The sequence below is a fragment of the Bubalus bubalis genome, chromosome 16 (assembly GCF_019923935.1).
Source record: "Bubalus bubalis isolate 160015118507 breed Murrah chromosome 16, NDDB_SH_1, whole genome shotgun sequence".
NCBI lineage: Eukaryota > Metazoa > Chordata > Mammalia > Artiodactyla > Bovidae > Bubalus > Bubalus bubalis.
In genome coordinates, this window is record NC_059172.1 from 56,716,394 (window position 1) to 56,741,487 (window position 25,094).

Below are 25,094 nucleotides of genomic sequence, written 5' to 3' on the forward strand. Positions count from 1 at the left end.
GATTTCCTCAAATGGATGTTTCTTCACACACTAAACAGTAATTGAAGCCTTAGAACTGCTTACAGAGTTCTTGTAAAAAATTATTCTTATTTTCATATTTGGCTGCGCTGGGTCTTTGCTGCTGTGCACGGGCTTTCTCTAGTTGCAGCGCACACGCTTGTGATGGGTTTCCTTTTTGCAGATCACAAGCTTTAGAGCTTGGGTTTCAGTAGCCCTGGTCACGGGCTTAGTTGTCCCTTGGCATGTGGGATCTTCCCGGACCAGGGATCAAACCTGTGTCCCCTACATTGGCAGGCAGATTCTTAACCACTGGACAATCAGGGAAGATCTTAGAGAGTTTTAAATGATTGTTTATTCAAAATATTTTTCACTAGTTGCAATGGGTGTGGGTCAGTAGATCTTGTGCTAGAATTTTACCTCTCTGGCTCCTTTATTCTTGAGGAAACCTAAAGAGGTTGCCCTGTAGCTCCTGGACTAAGGCAATAAAATCATGCTTTGATCCAACCTAGTTTCTTAATTAACTGATTGTGACCCCAATAGTATTTCCACCAAAGCTACCTGTTCAGATGTCTGGATGTTTAGATTACTTATTCTATGTGTTGCTAGGCAGAGACAATAATTACCTAAGTTCTCTTGCTACCCAACCAGTCAACCTGGCTTCTGTTTTTGCTCTCTAATTTATTCTGCACATGGCAGTCAGAGTGAGTGGTTTTTAGAAAGAGCTCATTTTGTCATAATATAATACCACTTAGCTGCTTGAGTGATTTTCCATTGTTCTTACAATAAAGTACAAAAGTCCTTAACATGGTCTCCAAGACCCCATTTTTCTCTTTCACTTCTTCTCATGTGTCAGTCACTCTGAGCCCCACTTCCTGTTTCACCCCATCCCTCTGCCTTTCACCAACATATTCACTAGTCTCACACTAGTCTTGCAAATTTTTATTGTGCATTTAACATACTCTCTCCTATTTCATGCCCACTGCACATGTTCTTTGCCTTACGTGCTGTTCTTTCCTGATTCAGATCTTACCTAAATGTCACCTCCTCTAGGAAACTTCCCCTAACCTCCCAGAATAGTTCAGGTATTCCTATTCTAATGATACCCTGACACCTTCTACTTCTTCACAGAAATTTTTTTTTTAATGTTTATTTATTTGGCTGCACCGGATCTTACTTGTGGCATGTGAGGTCTAGTTCCTAGACCCCCTGCAGCGGAAGTGTGGGCTCTTAATCCCTGGACTGCCAGGGAAGTCCCTAAAATGTGTGTTTTTGATCAACTGATTCATAGGATGATTATCTGTTTAGCAAACCCCTCCTCATAGTATGGGCTTCCCTGGTGGCCGAGATGGTAAAGAATCTGCCTGCAATGCAGAAGAACTGGTTCAATCTCTGGGTTGGGAAGATCCCCTGGAGAAGGGAATGGCTACCCACTCCAGTATTCTTGCCTGGAGGATTCCGTGGACAGAGGAGCCTGGCGGCTACAGTTCATGAGGTTGCAAAGAGTCAGACTTTCCATTTCCCCATAGCATACTAGCTTATGAAGGCAGGGTTTCTATCTGCCTTGACCCAGTGTTTAGCATAAGACCTGACCCAGAGTAGGGACTCCACAAACACTTGCTGAGTGTGGGAACAATGTTCTTTAGGGCACTGAATGCCAGAGTTGTGAGGGTGGTCCTTGGGGGTTCTACTTACAGCTCATATGGAACCAGAGGAAAAGTTGTAAATTTAAAAAGAAAACTCCTCCCCACTTATATTTATATTTATAAAACCCGATCTTAGTGATGAGCAGACTGGTGGACACTTATTCCAAAGGAAGCTTCACTAACATCTCTATCCTTGGGCTAGTGTTGTGATAATGTGGCTGGCCCCTCTTTCTTAAGATTCTTGTGATGAATATCATGGCACATATGAAAAATGGCCTTTTACTCTTGACACTGTGGCCTGAGAGTCTGTTTTAATCCATATATGAGCTCATGATATTGAGAATATAAACTGAGAAAGCAATTATTTTTTAAAAGTAATCAACAGCAACAACAATACTTACTACTGTTAGTACTGATTAAGTGTTTTCTTTGTGGTAGATAATATTATTTCCAAAAAATTCCATAATAATTTCATAGAGTAGATAATTTTATTTCCATTTTCTACATAAATAAACTGAGTTTTGCAAAGATTAAGTTCCTTGCTCAAAGACACATTGTAAATATTAAGCTGAGACTCAAACTCATGTGTTTTTGGCACCAGCGCCCAAACTCTTGATCTCTGTTCTTTTTTTTAAATTGAAGTACAGACTCACAGGTGTAGAGAACATACTTGCGGCTGCCAAGGTGGGGCGGGGGAGGGACGGCCTGGGAGTTTGGTGTTAACAGATGGTAACTATTACATTTAGAACAGATTAAACAAGTTTCTACTGTATAGCACATGAAACTCTATTCAGTGTTCTCTGATAAACCATAAGGGAAAAGAGTATGAAAAAGAATGGATATATATATGTATATCCTGAAAAAAAGTAGTGAAAGGGTTAGTTGCTCAGTTGTATCTGACTCTTTGCGATCCCCATGGACAGTGGCCTGCCACTTTTCTCTGTTCATGGAATTCTCCAAGCAAGAATACTGGAATGGGTAGCCACCTTCTCCAGGGGATCTTCCCAACCCAGGAATCAAATCCAGGTCTCCTCTATTGCAGACAGATGCTTTACCATCTGAGTCACCAGAATATCTCTATATATACTGGAATGGGGTAGCCCACTCCACTAGTCTTACTTAGAGAATCCTATGGACAGAGAAGCCTGGCAGGCTGCATACAGCCCATGGGGTTGCAAAGAGTCGGACACAACTGAGCAAGTATCACCTTCCTTACTTTTTTCATATATATGTATATATATACATTCTTTTTCATATTCTTTTCCCTCATGATTTATTACAGGATACTGAATATAATTCCCTGTGATATGCAGTACGATCTTGTTGTCTATCCACCTTAAATGTAATAGTTTGCATCTGTTAACCCCAGACTCCCAGGCTGTCCTTCCCCTGACCCCCTTGGCAACCACAAGTGTGTTCTCTACATCTGTGAGTCTGGTTCTGTTTTATAGATAGGTTCATTTGTGCATGTTTTAGATTCTACATATAAGTGCTTTATATGGCATTTGTCTTTCTCTTCTAATCTCTGTTTGATATTGCAAAGTGATTCTAGAATTCTGCAAGTGATTTCTTGCTGACAGTCTTCTGAAACTTCATGTAAACGTTCCTCTGAGGTGCCTTTTGAAAACTTTCATCTTTAAGTGGCTTGAGAGAAGGAGGCTTCTCACTTCATCTCTTATCAAAAGATCACCAAAAGCTAAAATCTGTTTTAACCATTCCATGTTTGAGTAAATGTGAGTCTTGCTCCAGAGTTTCTTGATTTTACATGGACATTATCAGGAAATCAAAACAGCAGTGACAAGAACAATAATGGGAAAAGCCCCTTGACTGTGTTAATAAGGCAGCACATAAAGGGATATGGACGAAAACACACAGGAGTTTATCAAATCTAAATCCTATTTAAACTTATTACCTCCCAAATCACTGGAGTGTGCTTGTCAAGCAAGAGAGTAGGTTTTAAAACATATCCCACAGAGTGAGGTTTTGGTGAGTGAAGCAATTGGAGGTATGGATCTAAATTAATAAGTGGGAAAATGCTCTTCTTACAGTTCTGAGATAACTGCCTTGAAGTCTATGTGTTCTAGAATCCTTGCTAACTGGGTAGCTAAGGCATGGAAACAACCTAAACGTCCATTGACAGGCAAGCAGATGAAGAAGACGCGGTGGGAGACACACAAGGGAATCCATTCAGTCATAAAAAGGAATGAAATAATGCCATGTGCGGCAACATGGATGGACTTAGCAAGCATCATACTGACTGAAGGAAGTCAGAACGAGAAGGACAAAGACTGTATGTGTTACATGCATGAAATCTAAAATAAGACAAAAATGAACTTACTTGTGAAACAGAGATAGATTCACAGATATAGAAAACAAACTTATGTTTACCAGAGGAGAAAGAGGTTGGTGGAGAGACAAATTAGGAGTTTGGGGTTAGCAAGTAGGAACTGCTGCTGCTGCTGCTGCTATGTCGATTCAGTCATGTCTGACTCTGTGCAACCCCATAGACGGCAGCCCACCAGGTTCCCCCGTCCCTGGGATTCTCCAGGCAAGAACACTGGAGTGGGTTGCCATTTCCTTCTCTAATGCATGAAAGTGAAGAGTGAAAGTGAAGTCGCTCAGTTGTGCCCAACTCTTAGTGACCCCATGGACTGCAGCCTACCAGGCTCCTCTGTCCATGGGATTTTCCAGGCAAGAGTACTGGAATGGGGTGCCATTGCCTTCTCTGAAGTAGGAACTACTATATATCAAATAGTTAAAGCAAGGTCTTACTTATAGCACAGGAAACTATTGTCAATATCCTATAATAAACCACAATGGAAAAAATATAAAAGAATATGTATATTTGTATAACTGAATCACTTTACTATACACCAAAAACTAACACAACATTGTAAATCAACTGTACTTCAATAAAAAATACAATCCTTGCTATTCAGTAGCCAAGGACAATTCTTCATACAGATCTTTAAGTTAAAAAGCCTAAGTAAATAAAACTCCAGGTAAAGACTTTCTGCCATCAAAATTATTCAGAATGGCTTAACTGATGATGCTATCTGATCCTTGTTAACCTTTTACCCTAATTATAAACAGAAAAGAATTTATAATGTATGTACACCCAAATGTTTATATAGTATTTATTAAGTTTTGATTTTGTAAGAATATAAAGAAAAACAAAAATGGAACATAATCTCATCTTCCAGAAAACTCCTGTTTTTCTTTTTTTTTAATTAGACTAATACATGTATCTTGCTGTTCAGTTGCTCAGCTGTGTCTGACTCTTTGTGACCTCATGATGCACACGCCAGGCTTCCTTGTCCTTCATTATCTCCCGGAGTTTGCTCAAACTCACATCCATTGAGTTGGTGATGGCATCTAACCATCTCATCCTTTCTCTTCCTGCTTTCAATCTTTCCTAGCATCAGGGACTTTTTCAATGAGTCAGTTCTGGTACCTGGTAATGTACCTGGTACCTGTAGTAAAAATCCAAATCATGCAGGAAGATATAAAATGAAAAATGAAAGCTCCTTCCCACTACCACCCCCTCCCAGATCATCACAAAATCTTTCTTCTTCATTTTTCCAAAAAATTATATATATATACATATGATGAAATATAAATACATATATTTGAAAAGTATACCAAAAGACATACTATATCCACTTAAACTTTGCTTTTTCATTTATAAAATGTCTTGGAGATTTGTAAATCAGTAAATAGAGACCAACTGCATATAAAAATTATCAAATTTTATTTTGAAATGATTAAAAATTTACAGAAAATTTGGAACTATATCTTAAAAAAGTAAACCAAAACTTTTTCTCCCTGAATGATTTAATTGTAAGTTTTTGACCTAATGCCCCATTACACCTGAATACTCTAGAGTCTGTTGCCTACAAAGACAATTCCCTGCATAGCCACAATGCGATGATCAAAATCAGAAAATTACATCAAATGTATTACTTCTATCTAAACGTTTTATTATTCAAGTTTTGTCAGTTGCCCCAGTAATGGCTTTTATAGCAAAAGAATCCAGTTTAGAATCAAAATTTGCATTTAGTTCTCTGGTCTTTCTAGCCTGCTTCCGTATGGAACATTTCCTCAATCTTCTTTTGGTGTTTTTTTTTTTTTTTTTGACCTTTACACTGGAAGACTGCAGGTCAACTATTTCCTAAAATGGCCTCAGTTTGGGCTTGTATAATGTCTCTTCATGCTTGGACTCGGGTCTTGTATCTTTGGCAAACTCGTCACGGAAGTGATTCTGTGTTCTTCATATGGCATCCTAGCAAAAGGCACACCATTCGTGTTTGTCTTCATGCTAAAGACTTTGACTGTGTGGATCACACAAACTCTGGAAAATTCTTAAAGAAATGAATACCAGACCACCTTACTTGTCTCCTGAGAAACCTGTATGCAGGTCAAGAAGCAACAGTTAGAACCAGACATGGAACAATGGACTGGTTCAAAATTGGGAAAGGAGAACATCAAGGCTACATATTGTCACCCTGCTTACTTACATGCAGAGTACATCATACAAAATGCTGGACTGGAGGAATCGCAAGCTGGAATCAAGATTGCTGGGAGAAATATCAACAAACTCAGACGTGCAGATGATACCACTCTAATGGCTGAGAGTGAAGAGGAACTAAAGAGCGTCATGTTGAGGATGAAAGAGGAGAGTGAAAAAGCTGGCTTAAAACTCAACAAACTTTCAAAAAACGAAGATCATGGCATCTGGTCCCATCACTTCATGGCAAATAGATGGGGAAAAAGTGGAAACAGTGGCAGATTTTATATTCTTGGTCTCCAAAATCACTGCAGATGGTGATTGCAGCCCTCAATTAAAAGACGCTTGCTTTTGGAAGAAAAGCTATGACAAACCTAGACAACGTATTAAAAAGCAGACATCACTTTGCCAACAAAGGTCCTTATAGTCAAAGCTATGGTTTTCCCTAGTGTTTCCTATGGCTTCCCTATTAGTGTAGATGGTAAAGAATCTGCCTGCAATGCAGGAGACCAGGATTTGATCCCGGTTGGGAAGATACTCTGGAGAAGGGAATGGCAACCCACTCCAGGATTCTTGCCTAGAGAATTCCATGGACAGATCACGGGGTCACAAAGAGTCGGACATGACTGAGCACTAAACTGCATGGTTTTTGCAGTAGTCATGTATGGATGTGAGAGTTGGGCCATAAAGAAGGCTGAGTGCTGCAGCCTTCTCCTCCCAGTGATGCTTTCAAACTGGGGTGCTGGAGAAGACTCTTGAGAGTCCCTTGGACTGCAAGGAGATCAAACCAGTCAATCCTAAAGGAAATCAGTCCTGAATATCCATTGGAAGGAGTGATGCTGAAGTTGAAATTCTAATACTTTGGCACCCAATGTTAAGAGCCTACTCACTGGGAAAGATCCTGATGCTGGGAAAGACTGAGGGCAGGAGGAAAAGGGGATGACAGAGGATGAAATGGTTGGATGGCATCACTGACTCAATGGACATGAGTTTGAGCAAACTCTGGGAGATGAAGGACAGGGAAGCCTGGCATACTGAAGTCCTTGGGGTCAAAAAGAGACACACACCACTTAGTGACTGAACAACAAAAACTATAGTCCTGGAAGCAATCTTTAAGTTCATCAATACACCCCTATCATTTGAATCTGTTTTAGGTATCATGTTCCTTCTTATCTGTATCAAAACTCATACCAAACAATGAGTTCTGGGTTGCAAAAGAGGGTTTATTTTCACATCTGTCTATAAGTCTTTGCTCACAAGCTTAACAAAAACAAACACAAGTGCTATTACTAGGTATTTTTATTATAGAGACTTGCTAACTAGATAACTGAAAAGGCAGATAGGTATCATGGAAGTAGCAATTGCAGGAAGAGCTACCACCGCTAGGACTGGGAAAGCAAAAGAAAGAATCTGAAAGTATTAAGATATGGAGCTTGGAGGAGAACCTCAGACCTCTGGGGAAGGGGTCTTTGGCCATCTGGTGCTCATACTTCTCCCAGGTGGTAAAGTGGTAAAGAATCCGCCTGCCAATGCAGGAGACACAAGAGACGTGGGTTTGATCCCTGGATTGGGAAGATCCCTTGGAATAGGAAATGGCAACCTGCTTCAGTATTCTTGCTTGGAAAATTCCATGGACAGAGGAGCCTGGCAGGCTACTGTCCATGGGGTCGCAAAGAGTCAGACATGACTGAGCAACTGAGCACTCATACTTCTGCAGTGGAGCATAGGAAATAATGAGACTGGTTTTACGAACTTGGAAAAACTGAAAACTGTACCCAACTACTTGTAGAAAAAACTTCTGGGGTGAGAAAGAAGCAAAGGGTGTTACTGACAGTACTAGGGCATCTACAGGAAGACGATGGGAAGCAGGCAGAACAGAGCAAGTCCCGTCTTTACCCTTGAGTCCTTCAGTCTCCTTCTGTCATCTGCTATTGGCAGAACCTCCCCAGCTGGCCAAGAAGTATGGTCTACAGAGTCCCAGCAGCAGCTTCGGAAACCTGAGTATAGACGCTGGGCTTGAAGCTGAGAAACAATAGCTTAATAACTGGAACAAAACTTTAACTCTAATGTGGCTCAGAGGGTAAAGCGTCTGCCTGCAATGCAGGAGACCTGGGTTCGATCCCTGGGTCAGGAAGATCCCCTGGAGAAGGAAATGGCAACCCGCTCCAGTACTCTTGCCTGGAAAATCCCATGGACAGAGAAGCTTGGTAGACTACAGTCCATAGGATCGCAAAGAGTCACACACGACTGAGCGACTTCACTCATTAATAGAACCCAGTGTGTATTATACTTAAACTGCAGATGCCATTCTCTAGACCATCCTGCCTTATTCAGGGAAATTCTTTTGTATTGTATCTTTGAAAGTATTTTCTATTTAATTTATTGGATTTTCTACTTCAGGCTTGTCAACTTTTTTTTTTAGTTGGATTAGCTTGGTCTTCCATAGGTATTAGCTTTTTCTCTAATTTCTTTAATATTTTGTATTTTCCTCCCCATTCTCTGTGCTTTTCTCAAGCTTTTCCTCTGTTAGTAATTTAGTTTTTAATGACCTCTATTTTATTACTTTCTATTTCTATTGGATCTATTATCTCCATAATGGTATTATGTGCTCTTCAATTTGTTTCCTTAATCTTTCTCTTCTTGTAAACTTCCTTTATTTTAATGCATGTTTTAAGCAAGTGGTTCTAGGGAATGAAGTGATTTTGAAGAATTTTTTTGTATTCTCTGAGTAATACTTTGTTCTAGGCAGAGGTCTTTGCCTCTCTTTTGCATATGGTTTTATTTATATACTCATGCTACACTTTGGTTGCTATGCCATTTAGTTATGTGGTTGCTATGCCATTTATATTCTATTTGACATATTGATTGGCCATATTCTTCTGCATTTTGATTCTGTTTTCAAAAAGGGAAATTACTATTTTCATCCCAAACTACATGTTCACTAATTAGTTTTTCTTCTCCTCTCAATTCCCTCCTCTTCCTTCTCTTTCCCCACCTCCTAGTTTTAATTTTTTGCCCTACTTTGTTCTCAGTCTTCTTTTTCTTTTTCATCATATCCTCTTTTCTTCTTCATTATTCTAAGTAAACTTCATGCCAATTTCTTCTTTACAAACTACAAATCTGAGTTTCCTTGGTTAATATTTTATATAAGGACAAGCTAAAGGTTCTTTGTAAAATCAGTATGTACAGGTTTTTTAAAAAGGGGGTATTGATGGAATTTAGATGATATTTTGGTTGTCTCCAGGAATGCTGAAATTCTATAGAAAATCTCTGGAGGAGATTAACTATCTATCTATCCATCTAGATACAGACATACAAAAAAAGAGACAAATCAATGTTAAAAATGAAGTAACATTATAGCAGAGATCTTGTGCCTCAAGTTCACACAGACATGTCTTGCAAACTTGGATGAAGCAAACAGCAAGGCTGAAGACCCCTGGGGCATTTTATTCTCCTTCTTCAGTTCAGTTCAGTTGCTCAGTTGTGTCCTACTCTTTGCGACCCCATGAATCGCAGCACGCCAGGCCTCCCTGTCCATCACCAACTCCTGGAGTTCACTCAAACTAATGTCCATCGTGTCGGTAATGCCATCCAGCCATCTCATCCTCTGTCGTTCCCTTCTCCTCCTGCCCTCAATCCCTCCCAGCATCAGGGTCTTTTCAAATGAGCCAACTCTTTGCATGAGGTGGCCAAAGTATTGGAGTTTCAGCTTTAGCATCAGTCCTTCCAATGAACACCCAGGACTGATCTCCTTTAGGATGGACTGGTTGGATCTCCTTGCAGTCCAAGGGACTCTCAGGAGTCTTCTCCAACACCACAGTTTAAAAGCATCAATTCTTTGGTGCTCAGCTTTCTTCACAGTCCAACTCTCACATCCATACATGACCACTGGAAAAACCATAGCCTTGACTAGATGGACTTTTGTTGGCAAAGTAATGTCTCTGCTTTTGAATATGCTATCTAGGTTGGTCATAACTTTCCTTCCAAGGAGTAAGCGTCTTTTAATTTCATGGCTGCAGTCACCATCTGCAGTGATTTTGGAGCCCCCCCAAAATAAAGTCTGACACTGTTTCCACTGTTTCCCCATCTATTTCCCATGAAGTGATGGGACCAGAGGCCATGATCTTTGTTTTCTGAATGTTGAGCTTTAAGCCAACTTTTTCACTCTCTTTTTTCACTTTCATCAAGAGGCTTTTGAGTTCCTCTTCACTTTCTGCCATAAGGGTGGTGTCATCAGCATATCTGAGGTTATTGATATTTCTCCTGGCAATCTTGATTCCAGCTTGTGCTTCTTCCAGCCCAGTGTTTCTCATGATGTACTCTGCATAGAACTTAAATAAGCAGGGTGACAATATACAGCCTTGACGTACTCCTATTTGGAACCAGTCTGTTGTTTCATGTCCAGTTCTAACTGTTGCTTCCTGACCTGCATATAGGTTTCTCAAGAGGCAGGTCAGGTGGTCTGGTATTCTCATCTCTTTCAGAATTTTCCACAGTTTATTGTGATCCACACAGTCAAAGGTTTTGGCATAGTCAATAAAGCAGAAATAGATGTTTTTCTGGAACTCTCTTGCTTTTTCCATGATCCAGAGGATGTTAGCAATTTTATCTCTGGTTCCTCTGCCTTTTCTAAAACCAGCTTGAACATCTGGAAGTTCACGATTCACGTATTGCTGAAGGCTGGCTTTGAGAATTTTGAGCATGACTTTACTAGCGTGTGAGATGAGTGCAATTGTGCGGTAGTTTGAGCATTCCTTGGCATTGCCTTTCTTTGGGATTGGAATGAAAACTGACCTTTTCCAGTCCTGCAGCCACTGGTGAGTTTTCCAAATTGCTGGCATATTGAGTGGAGCACTTTCACAGCATCATCTTTCAGGATTTGAAATTGCTCCACTGGAATTCCATCACCTCCACTAGCTTTGTTTGTAGTGATGCTTTCTAAGGCCCACTTGACTTCACATTCCAGGATGTCTGGGTCTAGGTGAGTGATCACACCATCATGATTATCTGGGTCATGAAGCTCTTTTTTGTACAGTTCTTCTGTGTATTCTTGCCACCTCTTCTTAATATCTTGTGCTTCTGTTAGGTCCATACCATTTCTGTCCTTTATTGAGCCCATCTTTGCATGAAATATTCCCTTGGTATCTCTAATTTTCTTGAAGAGATCTCTAGTCTTTCCCATTCTGTTGTTTCCCTCTATTTCTTTGCATTGATCACTGAGGAAGGCTTTCTTATCTCTCCTTGCTATTCTTTGGAACTCTGCATTCAGATGCTTATATCTTTCTTAGTCCCAATTCAAATGCTGAAACTTACCAGCTCTGGCATGCAAGGGCAGGAAACTGTCATAATGAGAGTATGTGGGCATGAATGAGAAAAGCATGATGGTAGACTGGATGCCTGCCCCTCCAGATGTCTAGAGGGAGGAAGTAGCATGGGAAGTGTCACAACTATGACTCACTAGTTGGCTAGCGAACTTGGGCCAATTAGCATGGCTCAGGGATGCTAGTAAAGCAGGAGGGGAAAGGGGAGGGAAGGGTTGTCCTCAATGTATCTCTTCTCCTAGAGCCTGATGGTCCTTTGTGGGACCAGGACTCATAAAGGATCACAATTATACTTTTATTTTAACCTTTGACTACATGGCTACTGACTTCTAATTAGATTTGCATCTTAACAGTAACAGTGGAGGTTAAGAGATATGCCCCACCCCCTATCAAATAACGACTAGGAGGAGTACAAACTGGGACTCCCATTTTGAATAATCTCATTTTAAGCAAACATCCTTGTGATCTGAAACTGCTTTTGGATATGGATGCATACCTCCCTGCTGTAGATAATGGAGGTATGAGTCCTCTTGCAAGCTGATGCTAATGGGTGTATTGAGTTAGGGTTAGTTTAAATAATCAGTTAATTCTGTTTAACTACTGATATAAAGAAACTTAATATAAACTATTTCAAAGGTGATATAGTTTTGGAGATGTCATCTACATTTATTCAGTTTTGAACTAATAACTTAAACTTGGAAGAAGATATTTTCTGTATAGTTCTTCTGTGTATTCTTGCCACCTCTTCTTAATATCTTCTGCTTCTGTAGGTCCATACCATTTCTGTCCTTTATTGTGCCCAACTTTGCATGAAATGTTCCCATGGTATCTCTAATTTTCTGGAAGAGATCTCTAGTCTTTCCCATTCTATTGTTCTCCTCTATTTCTTTGCATGGATCGCTGAAGCAGGTTTTCTTATCTCTTCTTGCTATTCTTTGGAACTCCACATTCAAATGGGTATATCTTTCCTTTTCTCCTTTGCCTTTAGCGTCTCTTCTTTTCTCAGCTATTTGTAAGGCCTCCTCAGACAACCATTTTTCCTTTTTGCATTTCTTTTTCTTGGGGATGGTCTTCATACATTTCCTCCTGTACAAAGTCACAAACCTCCGTTCATAGTTCTTCAGGCACTCTGTCTGTCAGATCTAATCTCTTGAATCTATTTGTCACTTCCACTGTATAATCATCCAGAAAAACATCTATTTCTGCTTTATTGGCTATCTCAAAGCCCTTGACTGTGTGGATCACCACAAACTGTGGAAAATTCTTAAAGGGATGGGAATACTAGACCACCTGATCTGCCTCTTGAGAAATCTGTATGCAGGTCAGGAAGCAACAGTTAGAACTGGACATGGAACAACAAACTGGTTCCAAATAGGGCAAGGGGTACGTCAAGGCTGTATATTGTCACCCTGCTTATTTAAGTTCTATGCAGAGTACATCATGAGAAATGCTGGGCTGGAAGAAGCACAAAATGGAATCAAGATTGCTGAGAGAAATCTCAATAACCTCAGATATGCAGATGACACCACCCTCATGGCAAAAAGCAAAGAAGAACTAAAGAGCCTCTTGATGAAAGTCAAAGAGGAGAGTAAAAAAGTTGGCTTAAAGCTCAACATTCAGAAAACTAAGACCACGGCATCCAGTCCCATCACTTCAAGGCAAATAGATGGGGACATAGTGAAAACAGTGACAGACTTTATTTTTTGGGCTCCAAAATCACTGCAGATGGTGACTGCAGCCTTGAAATTAAAAGACGCTTACTCCTTGGAAGAAAAATTATGACCAACCTAGACAGCCTATTAAAAAGCAGAGACATTACTTTGCCAACAAAGGTCTGTCTAATCAAAGCTATGGTTTTTCCAGTAGTATGTATGGATGTGAGAGTTGGACTATAAAGAAAGTTGAGCACAGAAGAATTGATGCTTTTGAACTGTGGTGTTGGAGAAGATTCTTGAGAGGCCCTTGGACTGCAAGGAGATTCAACTGGTCCATCCTAAAGGAAATCAGTCCTGAATGTTCATTAGAAGAACTGATGCTGAAGCTGAAACTCCAATACTTCAGCTACCTGATGCGAAGAACTGACTCATTTGAAAAGACCTTGATGCTGGGAAAGATTGAAGGCAGGAGGAGAAAGGGATGACAGAGGATGAGATGGTTGGATGGCAGCACCAACTCAATGGACATGAGTTTGAGTAAACTCTGGGAGATGGTGATGGACAGGGAGGCCTAGCATGCTGCAGTCCATGGGGTTGAAAAGAGTTGGACATGACTGAGCAACTGAACTGAACTGTATAGTCATAAGGGATTTGATTTAGGTCATACCTGAATGGTCTAGTGGTTTTCCCTGCTTTCTTCAATTTAAGTCTGAATTTGGCAATAAGGAGTTCATGATCTGAGTCACAGTCAGCTCCTGGTCTTGTTTTTGCTGACTGTATAGAGCTTCTCCATCTTTGGCTGAAAAGAATATAATCAATATGATTTCAGTGTTGACCATCTGGTGATGTCCATGTGTAGAGTCTTCTCTTGTGTTGTTGGAAGAGGGTGTTTGCTATGACCAGTGCATTCTCTTGGCAAAACTGTGTTAGCCTTTGCCCTACTTCATTTTGTACTCCAAGGCCAAATTTGCCTGTTACTCCAGGTATCTCTTGACTTCCTACTTTTGGATTCCAGTCCCCTATAATGAAAAGGACATCTTTTTTGGGTGTTAGTTCTAGAAGGTCTTGTAGGTCTTCATAGAACCATTCAACTTCAACTTCTTCAGCATTACTGCTCGGGGCACAGACTTGGATTACTGTGATATTGAATAATTTGCCTTGGAAATGAACAGAGATCATTCTGTCATTTTTGAGATTGCATCCAAGTACTGAATTTTGGACTCTTTTATTGACTATGATGGTTACTCCATTTCTTCTAAGGGATTTTTGCCCGTGGTAGTAGATATTATGGTCATTGAGCTAAATTCACCCATTCCAGTCCATTTTAGTTCACTGATTCCTAAAATGTCGATGTTCACTCTTGCCATCTCCTGTTTGACCACTTTCAATTTGCCTTGATTCATGGACCTATCATTCCAGGTTGCTATCCAATATTGTTCTTTACAGCATTGGACTTTATTTCCATCACCAGTCACATACACAACTGGATGTTGTTTTTGCTTTAGCTCTGTCTCTTCATTCTTTCTGAAGTTATTTCTCCATTGATCCCCAGTAGCATATTGGCACCTACTGACCTGGGAAGGGCTTCCCTGGTGGCTCAGAGACTAAAGCATCTGCCTGGATGAGGGAGACCGGGGTTCGATCCCTGGGTTGGGAAGATCCCCTGGAGAAGGAAAATGGCAACCCACTCCAGTACTCTTGCCTGGAGAATCCCATGGAGGGAGGAGCCTGGTAGGCTAGAGTCCATGGGGTCGCAACAAGTTGGACATGACTAAGCGACTTCACTTCTTCTTCACTGACCTGGGAAGTTCATCTTTCAGTGTCCTATCTTTTCACTTTTTCATACTGTTCATGGGATTCTCAAGGCAAGAATACTCAAGTGGTTTGCCATTCCCTTCTCCAGTGGACCACGTTTTGTCAGAACTCTCCACCATGACCCATCTGTCTTGGGTGGCCCTACACAGCATGGCTCATAGTTTCATTGAGTTAGACGAGGCTGTGGTCCATGGGATCAGATTGGTTAGTTTCCTGTGGTTGTGGTTTTCATTCTGTCTGCCTTCTGATGGCGGAGAAGGCAATGGCACCCCACTCCAGTACTCTTGCCTGGAAAATCCCATGGACAGAGGAGCCTGGTGGGCTGCAGTCCATGGGGTCACGAAGAGTCAGACACGACTGAGCAACTTCACTTTCACTTACATGCATTGGAGAAGGAAATGGCAACCCACTCCAGTGTTCTTGCCTGGAGAATCCCAGGGACGGGGGAGCCTGGTGGGCTGCCGTCTATGGGGTCGCACAGAGTTGGACACGACTGAAGCGACTTAGCAGCAGCAGCAGCCCTCTGATGGAGAAGGATAAGAGGCTTATGGAAGCTTCCTGATGGGAGAGACTGACTGAGGGGGAAACTGGGTCTTGTTCTGAAGGACGGGGCCATGCTCAGTAAATCTTTAATCCAATTTTCTGTTGCTGGCCTGTGTTCCCTCCCTGTTGTTTGACCTGAGGCCGAACTATGGTGGAGGTAATGAAGATATTGGTCACCTCCTTCAAAATGTCCCATGTACACACTGCTACATTCAGCACCACTAACCCTGCAGCAGGCCACCATGGACCCACGCCTCCACCAGAGACTCCTGGACACTCACGGGCAAGTCTGGGTTAGTCTCTTGTGGGGTCACTGCTCCTTTCTCTTGGGTCCTGGTGTGCATAAGCTTTTGTTTGTGCCCTCCAAGGGTCTGTTTCCTCAGTCCTGTGTAAGTTCTGGTGGCTCTATGGTGGGGTTAATGACGACTTCCTCCAGGAGGTCTTATGCCATCCCAGGCCTATTGCACCCAGAGCCCCTGCCCCTGTGGCAGTCCACCGCTGATCTGTACCTCTGCAAGAGACCCTTAGACACAGCACAGTTTAGGCTTTAGCATAGTTTAGACTTTCCTTAATATAATGAAAAAGAAAATTGATTATGATATCAACCATGGATACCATAACTCCTTTTAGGGAAGAAAGTGTATCATTTGAATAAATAATTTGAAGGGCTTTTCAAGCTTGGAAAATTTTTGGTCATATCTCTTCAAATATTTTTTCAGTTCCCCTTTTTGCCTTTGAGGACTCTAATTACACATGCATGAGGTTGCTCAAAATTGTCCTACATCTCACTGGTGCTGTTTTCATTTGTTTTATTCTTTTTATACCCTGTGCTTCATTTTTCATAGTTTCTGTTGCTATGTCTTCAAGTGCATTATTTTTTCCTTTCTAATAACTGATCTGCTGTTAATCACATTTCATATTTGCATACCAAATATCTTTGGTATTTTAATATCTTGAATGACTCTGCCTATATTTTGAACAAGTGAAATATAGTTATAATGTCTTTGTTTGCCAATTCTAACATTCTTGTCAGTTCTGAGTGGGTTTCAATTGATTACTTACCTTCTTCATTATGAGTCAGGTTTCTCTGCTCCTCTGTAAGTCTGGTAATCTTTGATTGGGTTCCAGACATTGTACATTTTACCCTGCTGAATGCAGATAGTTTTGTTTTTCTATAAATATTCTGGGAAGCAGTTAAGTTTCTTGGAAGAAATTTGGTCCCTTCTGGTCTTCCTGTGGTGACGTGTTAGGTGAGTCCGGAACAGTGCTCAGTATGGGGCTAATTATTTCCCATTACTGAGCTAAGACCTTCCTGAGTTCTCTAGTCAATGCCCTGTGAATTATGAGTTTTGCCAGTCTAGGTTATGGGAACAGACACAGCTGTTAATATCAGCCCCATTTGAAGGCTGAATACTGTTCCTGCTATTCTTCTTAGATGGCTCTCTCTCCAGCTTCAGGTAGCTTGTTCACACACATGATTGATCCATGCCTTAGTGAATACTTTAGGGGGATCCTGTGCACATCCCTGGGTTCTCTCTTTGTGTAGCTCTTACCTTCATCCTGTGAACTCCACTGTCTTGATCTTTCTAGATTGTCTCTTCCATCCACAATTTTTGATATGTTGTGCTTTCACTCCTATTTAGTTCTAAGTATTTTCGGTCTTGTCTTGTGATATCTTCTTTTACCCATGAGATACGTAGATGTGTGTTGTTTAATTTCCAAATATTGAGGAATTTTCCAGGTTTTATTTTAGACTTTCATCTCCATACAATTCTATGGTCTGTGAATATACTCCATATGATTTTAATCTTTTAGAATTTATTTAAACTGTTTTATAGTTTAGTACATGATCCATTTTGATGAATGTTTCATGTATTACTTGAAAAAAATGTATTCTAACAGATTTTGGATGTCGTGTTCTATAAATGTCTACTGGATCAAGTTGGCTGGTAGTGTTGTTTGTGTCTTCAATATACTTACTGATTTCATGTTCCATTAATTACTGAGAGAGAAGAGTTAGGTTCTTTAATGACAATTAAGGATTTGTCTAGTTTTTCTTTTAGTTGTCCATTTTTTCCTCTTGTGTTTTAAAACTGTATAATAAAGATGCATGCACATTTAGGGCTCCATTTTGATGAATCAGTCTTTGTATCATTATGAAATGTCTTCTTTTATCCTTCTTCAGCTTTCTTTTGATTATTTTTTGCATGATATATCTTCATCATTTACTTTAAACTTATATGTGACTGTGATCAGTTAAAGATTCATATTATAAGCCTTCAGTTCAGTTCAGTTCTGTCACTCAGTTGTGTCCAACTCTTTGCGATACCATGAATAGCAGCATGCCAGGCCTCCCTGTCCATCACCAACTCCCAGAGTTCACACAAACGCATGTCCATCCAGTTGGTGATGCCATCCAGCCATCTCATCCTCTGTTGTCCCCTTCTCCTCCTGCCCCCAATCCCTCCCAGCATCAGGGTCTTTTCCAATGAGTCAGCTCTTCACATGAGGTGGCCAAAGTATTGGAGTTTCAGCTTTAGCATCAGTCCTTCCAATGAACATCCAGGACTGATCTCCTTTAGGATGGACTGGTTGGATCTCCTTGCAGTCCAAGGGGCTCTCAAGAGTCTTCTCCAACACCACAGTTCAAAAGCATCAATTGTTTAGCGCTCAGTTTTCTTCACAGTCAAACTCTCATATCCATATATGACCACTGGAAAAACCATAGCCTTGACTAGATGGACCTTTGTTGGCAAAGTAATGTCTCTGCTTTTGAATATGCTATTTAGGTTGGACATAACTTTCCTTCCAAGGAGTAAGCGTCTTTTAATTTCATGGGATTCAAACTCATGTCTCCAGGGGAAACTGTGACCTGAACACAGCGCCTTAGACTGCTCAGCCATCCTGACTTCCTATTATAAGCCTTAGGACAACCAATAAAAAAATAAATGAAAGTGGTATAGCAAATAAATGACTTGATGGAAAAATTGACAAATAATTAAAAATTATAAAAATAAGCCAAAAAAATAAGTCAAAATTTTGGAGATGAGAAGTACAATAACTGAAATTAGGAACACAAAGGATGGTTTAATAACAAGTTAGATGCAGCTTAAGAGAGAATTAAAAGCTTCCCTGGTGGCTCAGACGGTAAAGCGTCTGCCTGCAATGCGGGAGGCCCGGGTTCGATTCCTGGGTCAGGAAGATCCCCTGGAAAAGGAAATGGCAATCCACTCCAGCACTCTTGCCTGGAAAATCCCATGGATGGAGGAGCCTGATAGGCTACAGTCCATGAGGTCGCAAAGAGTCGGACACAACTGAGCGACTTCACTTTCACTTTTTTTCTCTTAAGAGAGAATTAGTCAAGTACAAAATAGGTGAGAAAAAATATCCAAGACTGAAGCACAGAATGAAAAAAGTACGAAAAATGAAAAAAGAACTTTATCATTAACATTAAACTCTTAAACTAAATTTTCAATAACATTCACAATGATCTCAGGCATTTTACCTTATACAAAATGAACTTCTAAAAGCTTTACTTTGACTTCATGAATTAGATGGAAATATTGAGCCATTGCTGAAATTAATTTAATTTTAATTAATTTAAATTAAATTAATTTCTTATAGAATATCAGCCATAATGTTATAACCAACATCTATCCAAATTAACAGTAAAAAGACAAAGACCTTATTCCATATATTTAGAAACTAAAAAGGCACTGCCAAAGAATTCCTGGATTAAAGAGAAAAATTCTGCTTGAAATGACAGAACATCTGGATCAGACACAGGTAAAAATGTTACATATCAAATATAACAGTATGAAGCTAAAGTGGTATTTAGAAATACATTTAGAGCATTTAATGTTGTTGTTGTTCAGTCACTCAGTCGTGTCCAGCTCTTTGTGACCCCATGAACTGTAGCACGCCAAGCTTCCCTGTCCTTCACAATCTCCCAGAGTTTCCTCAAACTCATATTCATTGAATCAGTGGTGCTATCCAACCAGCTCATCCTCTGTCATCTCCTTCTCTTCCTGCCTTCAGTCTTTCTGAGCATCCGGGTCTTTTCAATGAGTCGGCTTTTCACATCAGGTGGCCAAAGTTGGAGCTTCAGCTTCAGCATCAGTCTTTTCAGTGAATATTCAGGGTTTGATTTCCTTGAAGTCCAAGGGACTCTCAAGAGTCTTCTCCAGCAGCACAGTTCAAAAGCATCAATTCTTGGTGCTCTGTCTTCTTTATGGTCCTTATTACTCCCTTGGCAGGACCCAAGACTCTCTTTGGGTCCCCCCGTACTGTGAGTTGGAAACTCACCCCATGCAATAAGCTCAACAATCATGGATCACACTTCATTTCATTTTCTTTTTTCAGACAGCACTATCGTGCACTGCACTACCATTCTCTGCTGTTTTACGTATTTGTTTGGGTTTCTAGTTATTTAAGATGAGAGAGCAAATCTGGCCTCCTTTGTTCCATGGCAGCTGAAAGTAGAAGTAATCTGTCATTTTTATAAAGTTTGAAAACATGCAAAACAATGCCACATATATATCCCCCCCTTTCTATACATAAATAAATATGTATTCATATAGACATAGTTTGGGGAAAATGAGCTAATAGTATAAAAACCATGCATAGGGAAGCTGAACACCAAATTTGGGAGAAAAGTTACTTAGAGGGAGAGATAGCAGAAAACTGCCCTGAAATTGAGATAATGAGCAAGAATGGTAAAATTTTAGAATTCTTTGAAGATTAGTAGTAGGCACAGGGATATTCACCATGTTTTTCTATATACTTCTTGTGTGCATGAAATATTTTATAATAAAAATTTAAAGGTATGCAAAAGGGAGAATAAGTAAAGAGTATTAGTTAAAGGAGTATTCTAGAAAGATAAAGAGGTAAAATAGGATAGTAATTAAATGTGTCTGTAAGCCACATCTAAGCCAGATGGCACTGTTGGGCGTGGGGACCAAGTGGTAGCAAACAGAAATAATACATCTTCTTCTCTCACCGGCCAGGTCTCGGCAGGCTGTGATTTACCTGGTGGTGCTTTCCTATGAGTACTTTCTACTCCTGGGCAGAATTCTTTGATCAGTTGTGTCCGACTCTTTGTGACCCCATGGACTGTAGCACGCCAGGCTTCCCTGTCCATCACCAACTCCTGGAGCCTACTCAAACTCATCTTCATCGTCTTAGTGATGCCATCTAACCATCTCATCCTCTGTAGTCTCCTTCTCCTCCTGCCTTCAATCTTTCCAGCATCAGGGTCATTTTCCAGTGAGCCAGTTCTTCTCATCAGGCGGCCAAATATTGGAGTTTCAGCTATAACATCAGTCCTTCCAATGGTTATTCAGGACTGATTTCCTTTAGGATAGACTTGTTGGATCTCCTTGCAGTCCTCGAGACTCTCAAGAGTCTTCTCTAACACCACACTTCAAAAGCATCAATTCTTCGGCACTCAGCTTTCTTTGTAGTCCAACTCTCACATCCATATATGACTACTGGAAAAACCATAGCTTTGACTTTGTTGGCAAAGTAATGTCTCTGCTTTTTAATATACTGTCTAGGTTGGTCATAGCTTTTCTTCCAAGGAGCAAGCATCTTTTAATTTCATGGCTGCAGTCATCATCTGCAGTGATTTTGGAGACCAAGAAAATAAAGTCTCTCACTGTTTCCATTTTTCCGCATTTGCCATGAAGTGATGGGACCAGATGCCATGATCTTAGTTTTCTGAACGTTGAGTTTTAAGCCAACTTTTTCACTCTCCTCTTTCACTTTCATCAAGAGGCTCTTTAGCTCTTCACTTTCTGCCATAAGTGTGGTATCATCTGTGTATCTGAGGTTATTAATATTTCTCTTTGATGGAACCCTTCAAAACCCCAGCTTCCATAAACACCACAATGTTACCACCATGCCTTGTTGAGTTATCTGTCGACCTGCCTCTGGACTTGAGCTGTTGGGTCACTGTTATGCTCTCTCTTAACCACATAGATGATCTCTCTCTGACTTTGGCCTCTCAGTATCTTGGCGCTACTTCTCTTCAATGATCATCTCTTGCTTGGATCTTTGCAATAGCCTTCTGACTTGTCTCCCTTCATCATTATTCCCTGCTGCATCTACCCTTAATATGGTAGCTGATGAGTGGTCCTCTGAAAACCTCGGATCATGTCACTTCTCTGCTCACAATTCTCTGTCTTGCTCAGAGGAAAAACCAAATTCCCCTATTGCCTTCAAAGCACTGCAGTGATCTGGCTCCTTCCACCCCATCTCTCACTGCTCTTCCCCACTCCCTGTCCCTACTCATCACTCGGGGCTCCCTGATGCATCTAGCACCTGCTTGGTGTGCTCCTGCCTCAATTCTACCTGCTGCTCCCTCTTAGAAACTTTTTACCTGATTATCTACCTGGCTTGTTCTTTCTCTCACCAAAAGTGTGGTTTTCTCAATTGTCACATTTTACAGGTATTTCCGATCCCTTTATTTAAAGCTACTCTCATTTTCATGATGCATTCCATTTCTTCCTCTGCTTATCTCTTTCTCCCTAGTATGTGTGGTCTTCCAATATACTATAAAATTTATTTCTTAATTTTTTTTGTCTGTCTCCCTCCACTGGAATATAATCTTCATGAAAACAGGGATTTTTGTGTTTTATTTATTGCTGTAATACAAGCACCTAGACAAGTGCCTGGCACGGAGATTGCCATCAGTGGCTTTGAGGATCTGTTTCCTCCTTTACTCAGAGACTTAAGGAGTGAGGGAGAGGGGTATATCCCCTTGTACCAACTGTTCACCTGGCACACTTGTGACGGCAATCCCTTAGACTGGGCTTTGAGCGTCAGCTAGGCAGAGTGCCACAGAGGTGTTCCTAGGTCCCAGGTGTTTAGCTCCTTCAGGTCTGGAGAGCCCCTCTCTGACTTTCCTGCCTTTTGTAGGGACCCAGAAATCATTTGATTGCTTCCATGCATGAATGCAAAAGAAGGAGGTGGCAGAGGATGAGATGGTTAGATAGCATCACTGACTCAGTAGACATGAATTTGAGAAAACTCTGAGAGATAATGGAGGACAGAGAAGCCTGGTTGCTGCAGTCCATGGGGTTGCAAAGAGTCGGACACGAGTGAGTGACTGAACAACAGTAACAAAAGCATAAGAGGTCACCGTAACTCTCGAAGGCTGTCCAAGGCTCCGTCTGCCCAGGAGCTTGCTAGCACTCTCCTTACTGGGGTCTTGCTGTCTTTCTGGGACTCAGCCCGGCTCTCAGATCCCACAACTCTATCTAAGAATTCTGTTGCCTCTCTGGGCTCCACTTCAGATCAGGGAATAAGGACTTTCTCTATGTAGAGTCCACCGATATCTTTTCAATGTTCCCCACCCCACCCCCCATCTCTCACTGTACTTCACTTTCTTTCTTCTCCTCCCCCAAGCTGGAAATTTTTCCATAGTATAACAAGAACGCTAATCTTGCTTCTGTTCATCTCTCATCTGTATTGTGAATCCATTTTTCTAAGGGCCTGGGCTTTTGGAATCTAAAAATAGGAGGAGAGACACTATCTCTCTGCATTTGGGTGTCAAACTCTCAGAGGATAACTTGGCTGCTGTAACGGAAGAAGGGTCAGGAGCATGGGAGAGGGAAAGAGAGAGGGAAAGGCTTGGGTGGGGGAAATTGTGAAATATTTATAGAAGATGTGGTATATATACACAGTGGAATATTACTCAGCCATTAAAAGAATGAAATAAGGCTATCTGCAGCCACATGGATGGACCTAGAGAGTGTCATACTGAGTGAAGTAAGTCAGAGAAGGAGAAATATTATATGACATCCCTTATATGTGGAATCTAAAAAGAAATGAACTTACTTACAAAACAGAAAGAGACTCACAGACTTAGAAAATGAATTTATGGTTGCCGGGCGAGGGTGAAGGGATAGTTAAGGACTTTGGGAAGATCATGTACACACTGCTGTATTTAAAATGGATAACCAACAGAAACCTATCGTATAGCACATGGAACTCTGCTCATTGTTATGTGCCAGCCTTGATGGGAAGGGTGTTTGGGGGAGAATGAATACATTATATGCATGGCTGAGTCCCCTCACTGCTCACCTGAAACTATCACAACATTGTTAATTGGTTGTACCTCAATACAAAATGTTTTGGCATTAAAAAAATAAATAAAAATAAAATTTAGAAAAAAGGAAAACAGTCTCATCACTTGATGATAGTAACGACAACAATGATAATGACGGTGGCGCTGGTGGTGAAGAATCGCCTGCTGATGCAGAAGACAGGAGAGGCAGGAGTGTGATCCCTGTGTCAGAAAGATCCCCTGGAAGAGGATTTGGCAACCCACTCCAGTATTCTTGCCTGGAAAATTCCTTGGACAGAGGAGTCTGGTGGGCTACAGTCCAGGGGGTCACAAAGAGTCAGACACGACTGAGCACACCCTGCTGCTGCTAAGTCGCTTTAGTCGTGTCCGACTCTGTGCAACCCCATAGACGGCAGCCCACCAGGCTCCCCCGTCCCTGGGATTCTCCAGGCAAGAACACTGGAGTGGATTGCCATTTCCTTCTCCAATGCATGAAAGTGAAAAGTGAAAGTGAAGTCGCTCAGTCGTGTCTGACTCTTAGTGACCCCATGGACTGCAGCCCACCAGGCTCCTCTGTCCATGGGCTTTTCTAGGCAACAGTACTGGAGTGGGGTGCCATTGCCTTCTCCGCTGAGCACACACACACAACATTAACTGAACACTTCCTGTATGTCAGGTCTGCTCCCAAGTGCTCTGTATACAGCATCTCCATTAATCACCACCACAACTCCATGTGTATTTATTATTATAGTAATTTTTCATAAGAGCAAATTGAAGTCTAGTGAGGGAGAGGAATTTACTCAGGTCCCACATTTTAGAAATGATGGGTGTGGGCTTCAGACACAAGCCTGGTGTACACCAAAGGCTGTACCTCCTGGCCTCATGGCAACACCTCTAGAGCCTGAGGATACCAGGCCCTGTAGATGGGAAATTACTCCATTTTTCCACACTCCTGGCCCCTCACCCAGCAAGAGTGGGCTGTCCCTCCTCTTCCTGCTGTGCCCTGGGAAGGGCTGAATCATCCCTGTTTGTCTCCATGGTTAGCCTCTCCCTGCAAATTTGGCTTCCTACTTTGCTTCTGCTTCAGTAGGTTTCCAATCTCTCTCTCTTCTTCCTTCTCTTTGTCTTTTTCTCAGTGTGGCTTTACAAATAAAATATAAATTTAGCTGAGAGCTCATACCACAAAAAGGGAAGAAATGATAAGTATAAGCAGCAAACAGAACCCAGGGGGTTAACACCCTGCTACCACACATGAAAGTCTTGTGGGGAGAGGACTGAGGATCTGTGTGTCTTTGCTCTTGGGGGCATTCAGGCTGCCTTTGCTGCTTCCTGAAGAGATGTCCTGGGCTCCTCCCCAAAGAGCAGTATCTTTGTCAACAAGTAGAAAGCTGCAGCTTCGGGAAGGTGTCCCAACTCCAAATTATTTCTACTGTCAGAGGACTGCTACTTTGGAATAACAAGCTAACTCTTAAAAAAAAAAAAAATCAAATATCAGCCATTGACATCTTAGTATAGCTGAGGTGAACCAGCTAGCCCAGATCC

General features: G+C 41.2%; 1 protein-coding gene and 1 non-coding gene across 2 annotated transcripts in view; one reads left to right on the plus strand and one right to left on the minus strand.

Moving 5' to 3' along the window:
- Positions 1 to 25,094, plus strand: part of SMIM35 (small integral membrane protein 35) — a 54,759-nt gene that overhangs the window by 23,427 nt on the left and 6,238 nt on the right. The gene's annotated exons all lie outside the window — the stretch shown is intronic.
- Positions 7,309 to 7,435, minus strand: LOC112579749. The gene has a single exon (XR_003104085.1). It is a non-coding gene; the product is annotated as a small nucleolar RNA SNORA40 (small nucleolar RNA).